Source organism: Oryctolagus cuniculus, chromosome X (assembly GCF_051225735.1).
Source record: "Oryctolagus cuniculus isolate XC-2025 breed Fujian yellow rabbit chromosome X, ASM5122573v1, whole genome shotgun sequence".
In the NCBI taxonomy this organism is placed as follows: domain Eukaryota; kingdom Metazoa; phylum Chordata; class Mammalia; order Lagomorpha; family Leporidae; genus Oryctolagus; species Oryctolagus cuniculus.
In genome coordinates this window covers 64,510,340-64,516,821 of record NC_142888.1, presented here as the reverse complement: position 1 = coordinate 64,516,821, position 6,482 = coordinate 64,510,340, and the positions used below count along the sequence as shown (strand labels likewise).

At 39.1% G+C, this 6,482-nt stretch overlaps 1 protein-coding gene across 5 annotated transcripts in view; it reads right to left on the bottom strand.

Annotated features, from left to right (window-relative positions):
• The window catches only part of CHM (CHM Rab escort protein), a 209,884-nt gene that overhangs the window by 157,662 nt on the left and 45,740 nt on the right, over positions 1-6,482 (bottom strand). The window lies entirely within an intron of this gene.

Sequence of the window (6,482 nt, the reverse complement as noted above, 5' to 3'; positions counted from 1 at the left end):
GTCTCTGCTGAGGGAGCAGCTCTCGTTATTACTCTGGGTCTGCCTCAGAGCCCATTCCAGTGTTGGCTGTTTGGAGAGGACAGATGTGTTGGGCCTCTTCTGACTCATTCTGCGGGCAGTTTCCCTACCGGCTGACCCTGAAGGAAGTTGTGGGGCTCATCTAGCCACAGGAGCATACAGTGCTGCTGCAGCATCAGACAAGCAAGCAGCGCCAGCCTGCCCCAAAGGCGTCGATGCTGTCCCTTTGTAGAGAGGGTCTAAGAAGCTGCACAGCCGGGAGATGACCAGCACTCGCCACCCCAGGAGAACCTCTGGTACCAGTTTAGTAATTCTCCTCTGGGTCTGTCTTCTTTGCATCCCTTAAGAGAAACACAAGCCTGTCAGGTCTCACACCTTGTACTTTCCACTCAACAGGAGAGAACTTTGTGACTTCTATGCCTCAAGGAATCCAAGCAGCTTCTTAACTACTGTGTGCTATGCAGGATGAAAACATGTCACCCCAGGGCTGGCACAGTGGTGTAGCAGAATAAATCACCACTTTATCCATATGCACACCAGTTTGAGTCCTGGCTCCTCCACTTCCTACCCAACTCCCTGCTAATGACCAAGAAAAAGCAGCAGAAGATGGTCTAGCTGGCTGGGCCTTGGCCATCCACATGGGAGACCCAGATGAAGCGCCTCGCTTTGTCCTGACCATTGTGGACATTTGGGGAGTGAAACAGAGGATGGAAGATATCCCCCCTTCCTCCCTCCCTCCCTTCCCTCTGTCTCTCTGCCTCTCCTCTCTCCAACCCTGGCTTTCAAATAAATAAATCTTTTTAAAAAACACTGTCACCCTCTGGTTACTGTCAGGAGTCCATGGTGAGCATCTCACTGAATACTGCATGCTCTACCAGTCTGGCCCCCTGGGCAGGCAGCTGTACTCACCCTTCACTTCACATTCAGCCCCTCAGCAAACACTTCCTGGAAAGATAGACTGGCTGAATGGATTAAAAAACAAGACCTATCTATTTGCTGCCTACAAGAAATGCTTCTCACCAACAAAGATGCATGCAGACTAAAACTGAAAGATTGGAAAAATATTTTCTATGCCAACATAAACCAAAAAAGAGCTGGCGTAGCCATCTTAATATCAGACAAAATAGACTTTAACAGAAAAACTGTTAAAAGAGACAAAGAAGGGCACTTTATAATGATTAAGGGGTCAATTCAACAGGAAGATATAACTATTATAAACTTATATGCACCTAATTCCAGGGCACTTGGCTGTTTAAAAGAAATGTTAATGGGGCTAAAGGGAGACATAGACTCCAATACAATATTAACTGGGGACTTAAATACCCCACTTTCAGCAATGGACAGATCAACCAGACAGAAAATCCATAAGGAAACAACAGAGTTAATCGACACTATAGATCAAATGAACATAACAGATATTTACAGAACTTCTCACCTCATGGTGAGAAGTGCATGGAACTTTCTCTAGGCTAGACCATATGCTAGGTCATAAAGCAAGTCTCAGCAAATTAAAAAAAAATCATATTATGCATCTTCTCTGAGCACAATGGAATAAAGCTGGAAATCAACAACTCAATAACTTCTAGATCATATGCAAAACATGGAGACTGAACAACATGCTCCTGTGACTAGTGGGTCACAGAAGAAATCAGAAGAGAAATCAAGAAATTTAGGAAACAAACGAAGACACATCAAAACTTATGGGAAACAGCAAAAGCAGTGTTAAGAGGTAAATTTATAACAATCATTGCCTACATGAGAAACTGGAAAGGTACCAAATAATTGAGCTATCAATGTATTGCAAGGACCTAGAAAAACAACAAAAAAAAAAAATCCAAAATTAATAGGAGGAAAGAAATAATTGAAATTAGAGAATAAACAAAGTTGAAACCAAAAAATTACAAAAAAAAATCAGTGAAGAGCTTTTTTTGTTTTTGAAATAATAAACAAAACTGATACACCACTGGTTGGCCAAACTAACCAAAACGCCAGGGCACGGGGGGACCCAAATCAATAAAATTAGAGAAGCAAAAAGAAATAACAACAGACATCACAGAAATAAAAACAATCATCAGGAATTACTAGAAAGAGCTATATGCCAACAAATTGGGAAACCTAAAAGAAACCTAAATAGATCATGGACACATACAACCTACCTAAATTGATCCATGAAGACACAGAAAACCTAAATAGACCAATAACAAAGATGGAAATGCATTCAGTAATAAAGATTCTCCCAAAAAAGAAAAGCCCAGGACCGGAAGGCATCACTGGTGAATTCTACCAGACATTTAAAGAAGAAAGAACTCCATTTTTCTCAAGCTATCCAAAACAATTGAAAGGGAAGGAATCCTCCCAAACTCCTTCTATGAAGCCAGCATCACCTTAATTCCTAAGCCAGAAAAGGACGCAACACAGAAAGAAAACTATAGACCAAGAGTCCCTGATGAAACTTAGATGCAAAAATCTTCAACAAAATATTAGCTAATCTAATCCACAACACATCAGAAAGCTCATTCACACAGACCAAGTAGATTTATTCCTGGTATCCAGGAATGGTTCAACAATCACAAATCAATCAATGTGATAGATCACATTAAAAAACTGACAAACAAAAAACATATAGTTATCTCAGTAGATCCAAAGAAAGCATTTGATAAAATACAACACCCTTTCATGATGAAAATTCCAAACAAACTGGGAATACAAGGAACATTCCTCAACACAATCAAGATAATTTATGACAAACCCATGGGCAGAATCCTATTGAAAAGAGAAAAGTTGGAAGCATTCCCACAGAGATCCAGAACCAGATAAGGATGCCCACTCTTACCATTGCTATTTAATGTAGTCCTGGAAGTTTGAGCCAGAGCCATTACGCAAGAAAAAGAAATCAAAGGGATACAAATTGGAAAGGAGGAAACCAAAATATACCTATTTGAAGGTGACATGATCCTATACATAGGGGATCCAAAAGACTCCACTGAGAGACTATTAGAACTCATAAAATAGTTTGGTTAAGTGGCAGGATATAAAATCAACACAGAAAAATCAATAGCCTTTGTATACACAGATAATGTCATGGCTGATAAAGAACTTTTAAGATCAGTCCCATTCATAACAGCTCCAAAAAGAATTAAATATCTTGGAATAAATTTAACCAAGGATGTCAAAGATCTCCACGATGAGAATTACAAAACACTAAAGGAAGAAATAGAAGAAAAGATTAAAAAATGGACAAATCTTCCATGTTTATGGATTGGAAGAATCAACATCATCAAAATGTCCATATTACCAAAAGTAGTTCACAGATTCAATGTGATCCCAATCAAGATACCAAGAACATTCTTTGCGGATCTTGAAAAATGATGCTAAAATTCATATGGAAACACAAGAGAACCCAAATAGCTAAAGCAATCATATACACCAAAAATAAAGCTGGAGGCATCACAATACCTGATTTCAAGACCTACTACAAGGCAGTTATAATCAAAACAGCCTGGTACTGGCACAAAAACAGATGTGTAGACCAATGCAACAGAATAGAAATTCCAGAAATCAATCCATGCATCTACAACCAACTTATCTTTGACAAAGGCGAGAAAAGCAATCCCCGGAGCAAGGACAGTCTCTTTAACAAATGATGCTGGGGAAACTGGATCTCCACTTGCAGAAGTATGAAATTAGACCCCTACCTTACACCCTCCACAAAAATCCACTCAAAATGTATCAAAGACCTAATCTATGACTCAATACCATCGAATCATTAGAGAACATGGGGGAAACTCTGCAAGACAATGGCATAGGCAAAGACTTCTTGGAAAAGACCCTTAGAGGCACAGGCAATAAAAGTCAAAATGGACAAATGGGATTATATCAAGCTGAGAAGCATCTGTACTGCAAAAGAAACACTCAGCAAAGTGAAGAAGCAATAGACAGAATATGAGAAAATATTTGCAAACTATGCAACTGATAAATGGTTAACATCCAGAATCTATAGAAATTCAAAACAACAAAACAAACAATCCAGTTAAGAAATGGGCCAAGGACTTGAACAGCCATTTTTCAAAATAGGGAATTCAAATGGCCAACAGACACTTGAGAAAATGCTCAGAGAAATGCAAATCAAAACCATAATCAGGTTTCACCTCACTCCAGTTAGAATGGCTTTCATCAGAAATCAAGAAATGACGAATGCTAGCAAGGATGTGAGGAAAAAGGTATGCTGGTCCACTGTTGGTGGGAATGCAAACTGATGCAGCCACTGTAGAAGACAGTATGGAGATACTTCAGAAATCTGAATATAGACCTACCATATGATCTAGTCATCCCATTCCTGGGAATTTACCCAAACCAACAGAAATCAGCATATGAAAGAGTTATCTGTACCTCAAGTTCACTGCAGCACAATTCACAATAGCTAAGATATGGAACCAACCCAGATGTCCATCAACTGCTGACTGAATAAAGAAATTATGATATATATAAACTATGCAGTACTACTCAGTTGTTAAAAAAAAAAACGAAATCCTTTCTTTTGCAAAGAGATGGACACAACTGGAAACCATTATACTTAGTGAAGTAAGCCCAATAGACACATACCATATGTTTTCCCTGATCCAAGGTAACTAATAGAGTACCAGAAATGTAATGCATTGGAGTGAAATAGACATTTCGAGATTTCATGATTGTTTATAGCTATTGTCTCTTCCATTGAAGAACAGTGGTTTTGTTTTCTTTTTCTCTTCATACTATTTATTGAACTCTTTTACTTAGAGTACAGTTAACTATATGATTATTAAGTATACTGAAAATAGATCTGTGTAAAAATTAAGAGTTGGGAAGCAAGAGAGAGAGGGAGGAAGGGTTGTAGCATGGGCAGGAAGGGGGGTTGGGAAGTGCCACTATGTTCTAAATCTGTATATATGAAATATATGAAACTTGTGTAACAAATAAAATTTTTAAAAAAGCACTTATGTCATAAAAAAAATTGAGAGGTAAGCTCTCTTCAACCTTACACTGCAAACAGCATTTATGGCAGACCACAGATGGTACCCTGTCAGGCAAAAAAGACAAGGAAAGTCCTCATATGACAAGATGATGCTAGGATATGCACCAACTGCTGTTGTTCTTGCAACATTAATGAGCTGCAAGGATCAATTCACTTTATCCAATATCCTATATGTTCAATGACATATATCTAGCAAAACTGTTAGGGTTACAAATTCTGACCCTTACCATGGAACAAATTCCTGGTCCTTCCACATTTAAACACTCTTATATTGAATCATATATCGAGAGGGTATTCACTGAGCTTCCAAACTTCCCAGAGCAGATAAAGTATATACTAATAAAAGCCTCTTCAATATTTCTTTCAAGGCAGCACTCATGGCTTAAGAGAAAGCTTACGGGGACGGCACTGTGGCATAGCAGGTAAAGCGCCACCTGCAGTGCTGGCAGCCCATATGAGCACCGGTTCAAGTCCCAGCTACTCCACTTCCTATCCAGCTCTCTGCTATGGCCTGGGAAAGCAGTAGAAGATGGCCCAAGTCCCTGCACCTGCGTGGGAGACTCAGAAGAAGCTACTGGCTCCTGGCTTCGGATAGGAGCAGCTCCAACCACTCTGGGGAGTGAACCAGTAGATGGAAAACCTCTCTCTCTCTCTCTCTCTCTCTCTCTCTGCCTCTGCCTCTCTGTAACTCTTTCAAATAAATAAATAAAACTTTAAGAAAAAAAGAGAAAGCTTACACTAGTGAAAGTCAGAATATAGGTTTGCAGTACATGACCATAAAATGATGTTGAATTTTCATGGATCATCTTTCAAAATCTGGTAATTTTGCATCTTAACTGCATCATAAATCCTTTTTGACATGATATTTTTAAATATATTCAATTTAATTCAAAGTACCAACATAGATTTGTGACTTTTAACACAGACAGGTACAGAGACATAGATGTATGTGTATTGATAAGTCATATACATAAGGACCACCAAGGGAACCTTGAAGCATTAGCACCCCAGTAGAAATGAGCACACCTATTACTCAAATCTTATTTACTAAATGCATACAGGCAGGACCCCTAGATAAGGGGTTGATTCTACATCTCATGGTGTCAGAAAGTAAGGAAATGCTCAAACAAGGATGGGACACTTCAAAAGCACAAACATACCAACTTTAAGGAACTCAATCATCAAAGGCAGAATTATTTGAGCAACAAAACAAGCAATAGTAGTAATGGATTGTAACCACAGAATAAAATAAATATCCATGAGACCATATTGATATAAATAACTGAATAAATAAAGAAGTAGAGGGAGGGGGGCACCATGGCACAGAGTATTAAGCTGTTGCTTACAATACAGGCATCCAGTTGTAAGCAAGTGCCAGTTTCTCCACTTCTGATCCAGCTCCCTGCTAATGCACCTTAGGAAGGCAGTGGTTGATGGTCCAAGTGCCTGGAGT